The 14,878-nt window shown below is 38.7% G+C and overlaps 1 protein-coding gene across 3 annotated transcripts in view; it reads right to left on the bottom strand.

Moving 5' to 3' along the window:
* Positions 1-13,069, bottom strand: part of LOC118006502 (nipped-B-like protein) — a 205,924-nt gene extending 192,855 nt beyond the window's left edge. For 2 of the 3 annotated variants that reach the window (XM_034999187.1, XM_034999189.1), the window contains exon 1: positions 12,739-12,920. The gene's annotated coding sequence lies outside the window, so the exon portion shown is untranslated. Of the gene's footprint in view, positions 1-12,738 lie in introns of all 3 variants that reach the window. The other variant, XM_034999188.1, reaches the window with a different exon arrangement.
* Positions 13,070-14,878: the final 1,809 nt, after the last annotated feature.

Genomic DNA, 14,878 nt, shown 5'->3' with positions numbered 1-14,878 from the left:
CCACGTGGAACTCAAACTCACAACCCCAAGATCAGAGTCACATCTCCTCTGACTGAGCCTGCCAGGTGCCCCGGGATAACATTTTAAATAATTATGAACACTACATAGGAAATGAAGAAAATCTTCATGAGACAACCTTGAGAAAACAGGACTATGTATGTATAATTTATACCATGAATACGTATTTAACTAAAATTATATTTCATATAAATATTTTTATTAAAAACCTAGTAGGAAAAACCTAAAATATGAGATTATATTTTTCCTATTTTCCAAATAGCATGTAGTTTTTTCCACACTGCTTCTGTAATTGAAAAAAAAAAAAAAAAGGAAGTCTTTAACTTTGAAGTTCTTAAAAGATTCTAAGTTCTAAATTCCACAAGTTAGCCTTACTTAGCATACCAGAAAACTGTAAGTAGTTTTATATTTTCCAAAAAAACTAAGGGAATGGAGAATTGGTGTACTATAAAGTCCTTTATAAAGAACACTAAAATTCTGGTGGCTATCTTCTAGTTGAAAACAATCAGAATCACTAAAATCGTATGACAATTCATGTAGGTGGCAGCATGGCTCAGATAGACAGCATATTAGAGATTCAGATACTGAACTGTATTCTAGGACAGTCACAAACAAATTTGTTGCAAATTGTTAAGTCATTTTAAATTCTAGTTTTTAGGCCTCTTCATCTGAATACTGAAGACATGCAATGGCACTCTGACATACACTACAAACCCTGAGTAACTGGAAAAGACTGAAAAACTACACTTCTCTCCCTTTCCCACCAATTCTCAATTCTGAATATGTATATCTGGATTTTGCAGGTCATTTTAGCCTTGAACCTACAAATTTGTCCCTTAGCAGTGAAGATGGAAGTACAGAGGCAATACCTGAAACCAGAAGCAAAGCTGAAGCAGGAATAAAAGAGTAGAAAGAATCCAAGACACTTATATACAGATTTTTTTCTTACCCAGTTAAGCAAGTCTAATTGTCCAAATACAAGCAATTAACTAAATTATACTAGTTCTTTGCTTTAAATGTTGTCCGACCTTTTTTGGGCTTTGTGTTTTCTTTCTTTCTTCCATTAAACTTACTCTATGTTTAACATGCCCCACTTATCTTCTGTCACTCCAATTAGTCCGTCCCAAAACTGAAATATAATTTAAATTCATTTATTCAACAATTGTTTGTTGAGTGGTTGCTATGTACAAGGTACCAAAGACTCAATAAAGACAGGGTTCTCCCATCAGCCTTTGTAAACTGCCTTTAGATTGATCCCATTTTCTCAAAAACATGTTAATTAGCTCTAGAGCAAAATATAGCACCTATTATTTTAGTTATAAACTCTAGATATAGTGAAGACAGGTTTACTTTGTTTTTCAAGATAGCATCACATTGTAATATGTCCTTTACAAAGTGATATTCAGGATCATTTAAACCAGTAACTCTAAGCAGACCCTTTTGTTCAAATGGGGAGTGAAGGCAATAACTTCTTATTCCAAGGAAGAAACATTGCAAGGTTATACAAAACCACCAGCAATAACTTCATAAACAAGTAATACAGTTATAACATATCTAACTCTTGCCATTAAAAATGTTTGAATGCCTACCAACTGAACAGTATCATATCCCACTGTATTTGTTTCTCTAGTTTTCTGTTATCTGCAGTAAAAGTGAAAGTTATTCAAGTGAACTTGTTTCCATAGTATAGGAAAGTTAATTTAAAAGCCCTTCCTTTACCCTTTCCTCCTACATTCCCATTTTCCACTCAACTCAGACTCTGCTCTGAAACACATGAACACAGTATTGAAATGAATGTACACATTTATGAATTATAGTACTCTAAAAGGATAAAGGAGCAAACTGTTCTGGTTGATACACTGGGCTGTATGTCAGAAGCCCTAGATTTTTAGATTTAGTGGAAATGTGTACAGAAGACAGTCTCATTTAGGCTATAAAGCATGAATGTTAATAAAGATTACACCTTAATTTTATTAAAAAATTTTTTTTTTAGTAACCTCTATACCCAACGTGGGGCTCAAGTCACACACTCTTCCAACTGAGCCACCCAGGCACCGTGTATATACCTTAATTTTAAATGTCAGAGCCCAAGCATATAAAAAAATATCCTAACACTAAACACATCTTTCACAAGTGCCATCTTCTTAGAATGCTAGAAGTTTCCAACTGACAAGCTGTATATACACGCCCACTCTATGCATCAAAAACAGTAGAGGGATAGATTGAAGTGATATTCAGAGGTGTTATGAACGTCAGCACTGGATGAACAACTGGGTTGAAGGTACAGTAAAGGAAAAGGGTCAAGCATTATCATCAAGTTTTCAGTTTAGGGAGCTGAGGTGATGGTGGAAACATTCACCTGCTTCACATAGTTGTAAGCATAGATTTCTTTCTTTTGGGGGGAAGTGGTAAGAGTAGGGAACAATTGAGGGATGAGTTCAGATTTATATACTTTTGAATTTACAGTATTTATAGGACATCAGGGAGTGCCTGGTAGACAGATGGATCTGTCTCAAAGAGAAATATATCATTCTGGAGATAGATTTGTGAGTCATCAGCATACAGGTAACAAGCACGTAAAAAGTCGTATGAATAGATGGGATCAAGAGGAAGGGAGAACAGAACGAAGGCTTAAGAACCACCTTGGGAATACCAATACTTAAGGGGTGAACGAGGAGGAAGAACTAGCAAGAGCCTACAAATGAGAGGTCAAATACACAGGGGAAGAAAAATAAGAGACAGATAACCCTGAACCAAAGGGAGAAAGGGGTTTCAAAAAGGGAGTGGTGAAAAAACAAAAAAGGTGGTCAAATAAAATGACCAGAAAATGGTCCTTTACTCATTATCTGCCCCAAATTTCAGTAAACAGCACTGCTTCTCTAACTTTAAGCATTAAAAGAGAGGTACTAACTGTTCTTCACTATAACTGATACTCTATTTTTAGTATAAACAATAAACATTAAACTTAAAACGTGAACTCAATTTTTGGTGAGTTATTACTGTACCATCCCTCATTTCTTATTCCAGTTTCTATGTGCTAGATGTTCAAAATATGTGCTGCTACCTATTTTAATTGTGATGAAAAAGAGGGCACCTAACCTGACAGAAGTAACTCATATAAATAAATGCCACTTACTAGTAATGTTAATTACAAATTTTTTGGAGGTGAGGGGTAAAAATGGGCAAGTAATATTATGTCCAATAGTAAAGCCGCTGCAAGATATGAGAGAAATATCTAAAGTAAAATATCTAAAGTTGTTCAGTCTTTTTTGACAGTAGTACCAAAGTTAAAGGGTATTCTAATTCAATTTCAAAATGCAGTCACCAACAAACTACTAATACGTGCAACAACATAGATGAATCTCAAAAGCCTCATGCTAAGCAAAAGAAACTTATCACAGAAGCCTACATACTGTACGATTCCATTTATATGACATTCTAGAAAATACAGAACTATAAAGACAGAAATTACATGTGGTTGCCAGAGGCTGAACAGGGGTAGGAAACTGATTACAAAAGGACATAAGGCAACTTTTTGGGGTGATGAAAACATTCTATGTTTTGATTGTGGTGGAGGTTGCGAGACTAAACATGTTTGTCAAAACTCATCAAACTGTGTACCTAAAACAGTGACTTTTACTGTGTACACTTCAATAAGCTTTAAATTTTTAAAAAATTTCAGTCATCTAAAATTTTATATGAATAGCACTATTTTATATGAATAGCATTTCTTAAAAAAGATTTTATTCATTTATTTGAGAGTGAATGAGAGAGAGAGAGCGCACAACCGGGGGCTGGGGGGAGGCAGAGGGAGAGGGAGAAGCAGACTCCCCACTGAGTAGGGAGCCCAAATCGGGGCTCATGACTTGAGCCGAAGGCAAATGCTTAACCAACTGAGCCACCCAGGCACCCATGAATAGCATTTTTAACGTACTGTAATGTATTTCTCATTACAGTTAACTTATCCACATTGTTATTATACACAGTACATAAATTAGCAAAGAAAATTAAAACTATAATAAACCAATCTTGAGCTTAAAACAAGAAAGTATTTGGATACCTTCTCTCAGTATCTTATTCCCAATTCTATTGTCCAAGGGGCCAAAACAAAAAACCCTGCATATACTTTACAATCCTTACTAACAACTAAAAAAGGAACTCTGTTTTGAGTTTTTCTTTTTGATTTATTTTTACACACAAGTTGTTATGTGTGCATTGTTGGGATGTATGTAAATAAAATGGTCTTACCCAAGAAGCAAGAAGCCTTAAGAACACATATATCTAAGAAAATTATATTTCAAAATTAGCACAAACATATACTGCCACTTACTAAGCTTAGATTTAGAAATGTATCTTTAGGAAATATCATATAGCTCAATTCTAATCAATCAGTTCAACAAAAAGTATTGAATACTTGCAAAACAGGAAAAGCACTGTGATGGTATTATAGACATAAAGATGAAAATAATACAAGTCTCCCTCCTTTCAGATAGCAGGTGGCTTAGTATGGCTTACAGACACAGGAGCAAATTACTTTATCAAAGAGATACAAGTAATAAACTCACAAATGTTATGACATGGAATAACCAGAGAAACTTTCACAAAAAAAAAGACCATGCTTTCTCTTCCACCTTAAAAGAAATTTCTGGTCTATGAGTAGACATTTTGAGAAGTAACACATGTCTACAGAAGAAAGCAGGATTGCTACACAAATACACATTTTCACAATTAGTATCAATACTTTCTCACTAACATTTTGAACTTATGAAGATCTCAGAATTTGAGGACTTTCAAACTGCTCAATGTTTCATCAAGGAAAATAATACATTACAGAACCATCCACATTAAAAGTACCACCTGTGTTCACTATGCTATAAAAAAATTTTTGCTTAGGACATTGACAGAGATAGGAAGAAACACATAAGAAAACGGAAAGAGAAAAGAGTAAAAAGATTGTAACAGAGTTAAATTAAAAGCATATGTCATGTATGTCTTTCAAGATAACCTGAAGGTAGGTTATGGCATAAGTACTGGTTTCTTAATTCTTTTCTCAAAGGGGAAAGAATGGTAACAGTAGCTTTTAGGGCAATACATTTCAACTTTCAACTTTAGAGTTTTCTGAGACATAGGCAGAACCTTGGGGGGAAATAAAACTGCCACGTGCATCAATTTTTTAAGAATGGTATTTTAAAAAGGGAGGGGAATCTATGCCCAATTTACACTCATAAATTTTCAAAATTTCCTTGGTCATTACCAAGGAAAAACTAAATTACATATAGCCTAACTCAGATGATCAATTTTTTTAGGTGGAAATTGGCAAGCCACAATCCTATCAGATAAAGACAACTAAAAAGCCAGTTTAAAATTCTTGAAAAGGTTGCCAAGGAGAAGTGTTCAGAAAAGTCAGTGATCTATTCTCCTTATTAGGATTAATTTCAAGGACATTTTCGTTTTGCAAATTAAAAGATTAGATATAAAATCATAAAGATTAATATTTTTAGAGTAAACTATATTTTAAGTTTTAATAATTATTTAGTGTTTCAAGCTCTGTAAGTTTTTAAGGTACCTAGAATCAATAACTTGTTAAAAAACAGTACTCCTATTAAAACAAGTATACATTTCATTAGCACAAGACCAAAGGATTGAGAAGTACAAATGACCCAAATAACTGCAACAAAAAGGAACTGAGTGTTTCAAAATTATGTCATAGCTTCTGAATTTTTCAGGAGATGTAAAAATCTTACCTGTGTTACTTCTCAAAACATCCACTCACAGATCAGGTATAAAAAATTATTTTAGTAAATTAATTAATGCTAATTCCATGTTTCTGCATACTGAAAATGTTTTTCCTTTATGCCAAAAGGCAAACGTATACAAAAGAACACTTGAAAAGTTTGGTACGTTTGTGTTAACTGATGTTACACACATGTAAGATGGCAAAACAATTTACCTACATAAACTATGTTGCAAGTTTAATGTATTCTTTGGAATATTTTTTAATGCTTGACATTTTCATAAGAAATAACTGAATCACAATATTATGAAAAAGAAAGTACCTTTTCCACATTTTGCCAATTTCCATAAACATAGCATGCATATATTTAAAAATAAATCTTACTTAAATGCATATTTGTGTATACATTGTGTATGTTATATGAGGTGTAAACGAACAAAGGTATTTTACAGAAAAGAGTATAATCAATCATCTATAATTAACCAAAACATTTTAGAAATCCTCTTTATAAGACAACAGTTCACTGCTTTATAATGAAGCCTACCCTTTTCATCAAAATGTGTATTATAAATCTTGAAGAGGCAGGGTGATAGAATGGAAGGACATTTTAGAATTAGACATATTAGGCTGTAGTCCTACACCTCTAACACTTGCTAGATTTGCTACCCTGGACTAGGTTCTTAAACATGATGAGCCTTAATTTCCTTGTCTGTAAAACAAGAACACATCACTAACCTCACGGGGTAGCTAGAGGTTCAAATCATGATACACACTGTAGTGGTTAAGGTTGATAGGTAAAGCATCAACTTTGGAGTCTTTCCCCTACTTTCTTCCACTTGTCAGCTATGGGACCTTCAGCTAGTCGTTTAATCATTCTATACCTCAGTTTTCTCAAGTATCTTAGAATCATAAACATAACCAGACTCATATTATATACCTTGAAGATTCATGGTAGATGGAAATCACTCAATAATATTACATATTACAAACATAAACCACTCAATACAGTGTCTGACACACAAAAAAGATCTTACTGGGGCGCCTGGGTGGCTCAGTCATTAAGCGTCTGCCTTCGGCCCAGGTCATGATCCCAGGGTCCTGGGATCGAGCCCCACATCGGGCTCCCTGCTCCGCAGGAAGCCTGCTTCTCCCTCTCCCACTCCCTCTGCTTGTGTTCCCTCTCTTGCCGTGTCTCTCTCTGTCAAATAAATAAACAAAATCTTTGAAAAAAAAAAAAGATCTTATTAAATCTCAGTTATCCTAAACTGAGTTCTAAATTGCTTTTTACGGTCTCTGAAACTCAAATTCACCCCTGAAGATAAAGATTTGCCATTAAGGCCCAAAAAAGAAAAAGAAAAAGAAAAAAAGACTATCTCAAAGGCTTTAAAGGTATTCACTAAAGGAACCCCGTAAGATTGTACGGCAAAAGCTCTAGAATAAGTGCACAACTTCCCAAGTTGATGACTTTGAAAGGATTAACATTCTTTGGCTATAGAAACACTAGAATTTTTTTAAAATTACCATACTAATTTATAGATTCATCTACTATATTACAATTGGTCATATACATTTCTATGAATGAAATCACTCTCTAAAGCTGCATTTTCCCTTTCTAGAAATCGATGCTTTGACAATCTCGACTCAATAAAAACAAAAGTAAAAATTACGCAGACTGCTTAACAAACACTGAAATATAAGACAGTAAAGATTTGATGATTTCAAAAATATATACAGGATATACACTCTGAATTCTACTTTAGTTCTTTGCCCAAAGTACACAGGTTCCTTGACTACATGACTTGTAAGTATTGAATTAACTGAGCAACCAAAAAAATGAAGATTTTATTAAAACTAGAAATGTGGAATCCTAAATCCTCAAGAAAAAATATAAACCAGACTGACATTTACTAATTATAAGACAACGGGCAATTTTCTAACCTTTCCAGCCTCAGTTCTTCATCTGTAAATTGTGGATTACTGTTTCTATTTCCTGAGCTTCTTATTTTAAATGAGATAATAACACAGGGTCATACTTAACACAATTCCTGGCACATAATAAGCCCTCAAAATCTATCTAGCTGGCAATGCTGTATTAAGTAATAATCTCTCCTAACACTATCACTTTGGAGATAGAAAGAAATATGCCTTAAAACAATTCATTAAAATTGACCCTAGATTTATACCAAACAAAATAATATGTAAGACCAAATACCTAAAATCATTTTTATTACTTGGGTTAAAAAATTCTGAGCACATAAAATACTTTTTAAAATTACAATGATGACTATAAGTAAAAAGACATGATATTTTTATTTATTATCTCTTTTTAAAGATCTTATTTGTCAGAGACAGAGAGAAAGCACACACACAAGCAGGGGGAGTGGCAGGCAGAGGGAGAAGCAGACTCCCCAGTGATCAAGGATCCTGACGCGGACCCTATCCCAGACCCTGGGATCATGACCTGAGCCAAAGGCAGACGCTTAACTGACTGAGCTACCCAGGTGCCTCGAGACATGGCATTTTTTAAAAAATTTTATTTTATTATGTTAATCACCATACATTACATCATTAGTTTTTGATGTAGTGTTCCATGATTCACTGTTTGCGTAGAACACCCAGTGCTCCATTCAATACGTGCCCTCTTTAATACCCATCACCAGGCTAACCCATCCCCCCACCTCCCTTCCCTCTAGAACCCTCAGTTTGTTTCTCAGAGTCCATAGTCTCTCATGGTTCGTCGAGACATGGTATTTTTAAAATTGCTTTTAAATCAACTAGAAACGTTAAAATTCCACTCTATAAAAACACTTTCAGGAGTTACTATATATTTACTACAAATACAGTTAATTGATTTACATTCTTAAGGAGGAACAAAATGTAAATAAATTTAATCATTCAAACACCAAACATACACACAAGGTCAGGATTTCTAATGTAAAAGTACTATTTTCATACCAGGAAAATACAATCAAGAGACAGGTATCATATCTCCCTAAAAGAAGAGGAAAAAGCACCTTGGACTCTGATCATTGAAAAAGTCACTTAAGGTATCAGTGTCGTCGGCACTGAGCAACAGCAATACCTAGCTTCGTGACCAGGGCTCACACTTCCTTAAGGCAACATAATTTAATAAAAAACTAGTAAAAGCAAGAGAATCCCTTATTCTCATTCACCACATGAATCTACACAAATCATGTGGCCTCTGAGTATCAAGTTTTTCATCAAAAAATGGAAATCATGCCGGTCACTTCTCTCACAGGGAAATGGGAATATTTAAAAATGAGCTCAGGTCACCTTGAAAAAGAACCATTTTAAAAACTCAAAGAATAATTATAAATGACAACTGCTAAAAATAGAAAAGCTGTGCTTAAAAAGTACATTTTGAAATGATTTTTAAAGGCTATATAGTACCATAAATTATCACCAAAGCCAACTTAATATGCTCAGGATATTAAAATAAGTATCTTCAACTAAACAGTTCAATACCAGGTTTCTATAAAGTTCCTAGTCAATAATTTCCTATTCATTTTATAGCAAGTAAATGTGATCAACAGCACTGAAGTTACATTTCTCTTAAAGGAACTTTTATTTACCTCAGTCTTCCCAATCACTTCACATAAAACTATAATCGTATTTTAAAATTCCAGAATTACTCACAAATTATCCTTTTCCTAATAAGCAATGGGGTGGCGAAAGTTAAATGCAACTATATAAAGATCAAACTCTTTAGTTTTTATCTACTCTTGTATTACTAATTTTTACATAAATATAGGGTATGCCAAAATATGAACTAGGTGGGTTCAAATGTTTCTATAGCAGTCTGATGATGGATTAGTACCAAAAAATTAAATATGAAATTAATATAGTAGTTTTAGAAAATACATGTTTGAGTTGGTTAGTCTGGCTTCAAATAAAAAAAGATTTCATATTTGAATTGGTATAGCTTTGCTCACAGTATTTCTGAAATTTAATAATGATCGCTATGCAAAAAAACAAAACCTGGTTTACTACCGTACTAAAAACTTTCACTTTTCATCCCCAAAGATAATCTGAAATACACAGTTTTTCTTCAAATATAACTTTTTTCTTCTTAAAGGGGGCAGTATTATAATGATCCCTAGGGCAGGTTCAAAATGCTTTCCAATAACTTACAGTAAACAAATTGTTGAATGGTTCCAAGAAGAAGCATCCTATATACTCTTCTCAAAACACTAAAAATAACTATTTAATATTCAATTTTAATTTGATTTACTAGGCTTTCACTACTTTAAAGTTGCTTTCTTTTCAAGTAATTATTTTCAGTTATTGGTAGCTCTGTAGATTCGAGAGAAACAATAAACCACACTGCTGAATAATACTAGGAATTATTTCTCCAAATAATATAACTAACATTACAAGATTACTGGAATACTTACAGGGTTTTCTTTCACTAAATTAAAAAAAAAAAAAAACAACAACAGTAGAAATACAAAAATAGCCACTGGTGACTATCCATACAACCAATACAGGGGAGGTAGAACAGAGTATTTATAATCTCTAGGGAAATACAAACTATTCCTTCCAACTAAGTTGTCAAAAATTTTAAAGTTCAAGTTTAGGGTTTCCTTGAGCTTTACAATGTTTCTTCCTTTAAAAATAACTCATATAATTGGTTTGGATCAAACAAAAAATATTTTCAATTTACTTTAAAATGTTTATACTATCTTAATGAAAGCTATCACACAACCTGTATTACTTACAGAACACTAAATATGTAGAGTTGGGAAAATAAGATCTGGTAAGAACTAATTCACTTTAATTCCAAAGTCACAAGAAAAAAATCAGTCACATAAAAAGATATCTAACACATTGATTCAAACATCTGTGTAAGAAAGCTCCCTTTAACTATAAAACTCTAAAAATAAGTTGCTTCTGTTGATGAAAACTAAGCAAGCAGAACTCCTCCTTCCCATTACCTTTAGTGGAAATATGTTCATCCTTTGACATACGTCTCCGTATTTTATTTAAATAAAAGTTGTAAAGGTATCACAGGTTCATATAAGGGCCTTTCAAACATTTATATTGAAACCCTTACCCGCTCGCCACCCTCCCCCGCCCCAGTCCCAAACTCTCTGCTTAAGATGTGAAGTGTTCCTCCTTTCTGTATTCCCTCCCCCCAACAAGCCCCCATTCGCCTGCCCCCCACCCAGTGTAGGCCTGAGGCCCTGCAGCAAACAGTGTCTAACAGGAGCAGGCAGCACAAAGACAGGAATGGGAGATTAGTGGGAGGGAGGGAGGCCGGGATTGGGGCTCAGCAGGAGCTTCAGGCTTTTTAAAATTCAAACTGCTCCCTGACCAATACAAATCACGGACACGCTACTGACTACTACACGGATTTATAGCATTAAAAACATGCCTAGTACGTGACAGCTATATTAACTTCACTCTTTTTAACATTTATCCATACGTTTGCTGGAAATGTGGAACAATTTATTTTAAGCAGAGTGCTAAACTCAAAAATAACCTTCAGAAAAGTTACTTACTCTACAATGACAATAATAATTTAATGAGACACAAAAAATCCGAACCAATGTAACACCCATTAGTAAAACAAGGGACTTTGTTGATCAGTGTTGCTTCATTCTAACCAGTGAAAGTTTTCCTTCAGTGAATATGAGACAAAGTATCAAAACAGTCTAATGCCAGGTACATTTATTTTTTTCTATGCAATTTGTATGGCTGAGGACTTTTAAATTGATTGTTTTTCCTTTATACCAACCTACCTTACCAACGCCTCAATAAACAAGCTCTGGACACTTTACTCGTAAACTACAATTTGTTAAGGCAGAACTGATATTTTTTCTCTAGCATTTACAGATACATTTGACCTATTAAAATGACACCTCTCTCATTACACAGTCAAACATCATGGGCACAAACAGCCAATGACAATCCTGGGACCTCAAGAAGATCTGCCCTGACATGAAAGGATGGCACCTTCCACATTTTTTTTTAACCTCCCTGGGATTTTAAGCATAACTTAATTTCTATGCTTTTAAAGAAAATTGGTTTTACCTGTACCTCGGTACAATTCTCAGAACATTTAATATTCTTTTTATGCTTCTACACGCTTAGATCAGGAAGTACCTGAGTATTTTATGTATAGTCGTTTAAAACTGTCCTTATATAACGCACACAAATCTAAAGTGGCAAGGTAAACCTGTCAAGTACTTTACACTTGCTTTGAATAAAAAGTCCATGTGCAACACACACTGTCAAACAACAACATAAAAGCTCTTGGTGAAGCGGGGGCACATGCAGTGTCTACCACCCCACGGTTTTCTGTATTAAATATTCATGTGGGCAATTTAATTCTTTGAAAAAAAGGAAATGAGTCTTTATTAACTTTCTAATGTCCAAACAAGTTTTACACAGGGCAAGGATTACCACTGGATCCGTGTCTGAGTATTTACATTTGTCTCACTAACTGAAACTACTTCCTCCCTTCATGGGGTCACAGGGGGAAGAAGGGGGGTTGTTTGTTTCACTGGGACGTTCCCCACTCCCGGACCAGGAAAGTTGTAAATATGGGGACGATCAGGGCACATTCGCTGTTAGTTGTATTGTTTCCGCCTCCTCACTAGCTACGGCTCTTCTCCCGGGCGAGGCCTGTCACCGACCAGCAGTAGCTCCGCTCAGCCCGGAGCTCTCCTAATCCCCGAGCTCAAGTAGATTCCGCTGGCCCGCGGCCTGCACTCTCCGCCGGGCCTACGCCTCCCCGGCCGCCCGGCAGGAGCCCCGTCCCCGCCACCGGAGCCGGCCGGGAGAGAGTACAAAACCACCGCCACCCAGGGCGGCTGCCACCAGAGAGGAGCGAACTCTAGACTCGCCCGTGGAGGAGACCTGGGGCCGCTAAGGAAACGGCGGGGAGGGGAGCGAGGAGGAGAGACGCTGAGGACCTGGCGCCGCCGCCGCCGCCGCCGCCGAAATAAAGAGCAGGAATTTACCTGGGCGAATCGGCGTCTGAATCCAAGGGGAGGCCGAGGCCGCTGTGGCGAGAGACTATAATCCGGGCCGGGAGGGGGGGTGGCTACGGCTCCTCTTCCGTCTCCTCAGTGCGGGGAACATGTAGAGCCGGGGGGAGACCAGCCGAGAAGACAAATCGCTGCTTCTTCTTCCTCCTCCTCCTCCTTCTCCCACATAGAAACACTCACAAACACCCGACCGGGGGCCCGAGCTACCGGGGGGGCATCGCCGCCGGCCCGGGAACCAATCCTCCTGTCGGCGGGGGCGTCCCTCCCTGCGGCTTGGTGGTGTCGGGTGAGTCGGTACCGACGGAGGGAGGGGGGGGAGGGCGGGGGGGGAAGGAGCCCTGTGTGTGTCTCTCTCTCGTTCCGTCTCTCCCTCTCAGAACAAAATGCCGACCGGAAGTGCAGCTGCAGGAATGACTCCCTCCGCCGGCGCCAAACACTAACAACCACCCCCTCTTCCCCACTCCACTTCCGCCACCGCCGCTGCCGCCGCCACTTCGGCTCGCGTCCTCGGCCGCGCCGCACCGCGCCGCGCCGCACCACCCCGCGCCCGGACGGGCCGGGGCCGGCAGCGGGCGGTGGCGGCTCTCCTTTGCGCCCTTCTCCTCAGAGCGACTGCGGATGTTGCCTTTTATTGTCGATCCTGCGGAGCGGCGTTTTCGCTGCGGCACGGGCGGGCCGGCTCTCCCCGGTCTTTTATTTTCCTGGCGGCCGACCGGAGCGGGGCCCGAGTTCGGTGGTGGTCGTGGGCGTGAGGGGCGCTCCGGCCGGACCCGGCTCACAGGCCAAGCCCGCTAACCCAGCTGGTGGTCATTAGCTTAGGGAGGCGAGCTCGGGGCGGCCAGGTAGAGGACGCCCGCGATTCGACGGCGACGGTGCATTTTTTTAAATGGTGTCTCTGCAGTCTGGTGGATGGATGTATCTCGCACACCTTCTCTCCCCTGGAGAGGCCGGACTCTACGCCCGTGTCTGCATTATTTCTGCGGCGCGAGAACGCAATCCTTGGAGGTGAAGAAGATTCCCAGCTGGATTGAACTGGAATCGTGTTTGTGATGCTTTGGTTTCTGGAAATATGCGGTCTTTTCTGGTCTTTTTGTTGGCGGTGGCTTTGGTTCTTCCCTAACTGTCGGGATAAAGGCCTGTAGGCGACGCTGTGCGAACGAGGAGCTGGCCGGCGGCGGGACCAGAGCGCGCGGGTCCGCGCCCCTCTCTAGGTGTGGGTGGAGCCGGGCGCGCGGGGAGAGCCGCCCGCCGCGACTCGGGCCACCGGCAGACCGTGGGCGACCGGGGGGGGGGGGGGCGCGGGTACGGGGGCCGGCCGTTTTCCAACGTCGTTTTCCTCTTTCCATCTGAAACAGTGAGGTACTGCACGAGGCTGGAGCACAGATGTGATTGTGCGTACAGTGCCATGCTTGTGGTCTCCTGTTGTAACAAACTTTTCTCTTTTCGCAGTTCTCTGTTAAGTTAGTGTAAACTGAAGGGGCGCTTTTGTTCAGGTAAAAAGTGCCGTAGGTAAGCGAACTTTATTCAAGCGGGACGAAATTTGTGTTACAATTTCATGAGTTTAGATTATACGTTATTGTATTGGTTACGTATTCGTGTATGTTTTCCAATACGCTAAAAGTAAATGGGAAAACTTGCACTCAGGCTATTCCATTTGCCTCAAAAATCACTCGAGAAACTAAATCAGATCTTGTTACTCCTTTACTTTAGACCCTGCAGTGGCATTGCATCTAGCCGAGAGGAAAAGCCAAAGTCTTGACCGTGGCCTAAATACTGCGCGCGGGTGGGGGAGAAGCTGCCCTGACATTCTTGCGAGCAGGACCTCTGCCCTTGCTATTCCCTGTGCCAGCCTCTTTCCCCCAAGAATCCATAGGGCTTGCTCCCTCACCTTTTTTTTTTTGCTCAGATGTCACCTCGGGGCTTCCGTGGCCCCCTCTTGAAACTGCATGTTCCCTGTCCCCCTTTCCCACTTTATCCTTCAGGCATTTTACAGATCTTACGTGTTGATCTTACTACCTGTTTTCCCCCAGTAGAATGTTAAGCTCCAGGAGGGCAGGGAGTTTTGTTCTTCTCCACTGGTGTTTTGTGGAGAAAATGGTGTCTAGACTAACGC

The sequence above is a fragment of the Mirounga leonina genome, unplaced genomic scaffold (genome assembly GCF_011800145.1).
Source record: "Mirounga leonina isolate KUSES-001 unplaced genomic scaffold, KU_Mleo_1.0 Mir_97, whole genome shotgun sequence".
NCBI classification, from domain to species: domain Eukaryota; kingdom Metazoa; phylum Chordata; class Mammalia; order Carnivora; family Phocidae; genus Mirounga; species Mirounga leonina.
The sequence above is the reverse complement of the archived record's forward strand: the minus strand, read 5'-3'. Positions and strand labels throughout refer to the sequence as shown.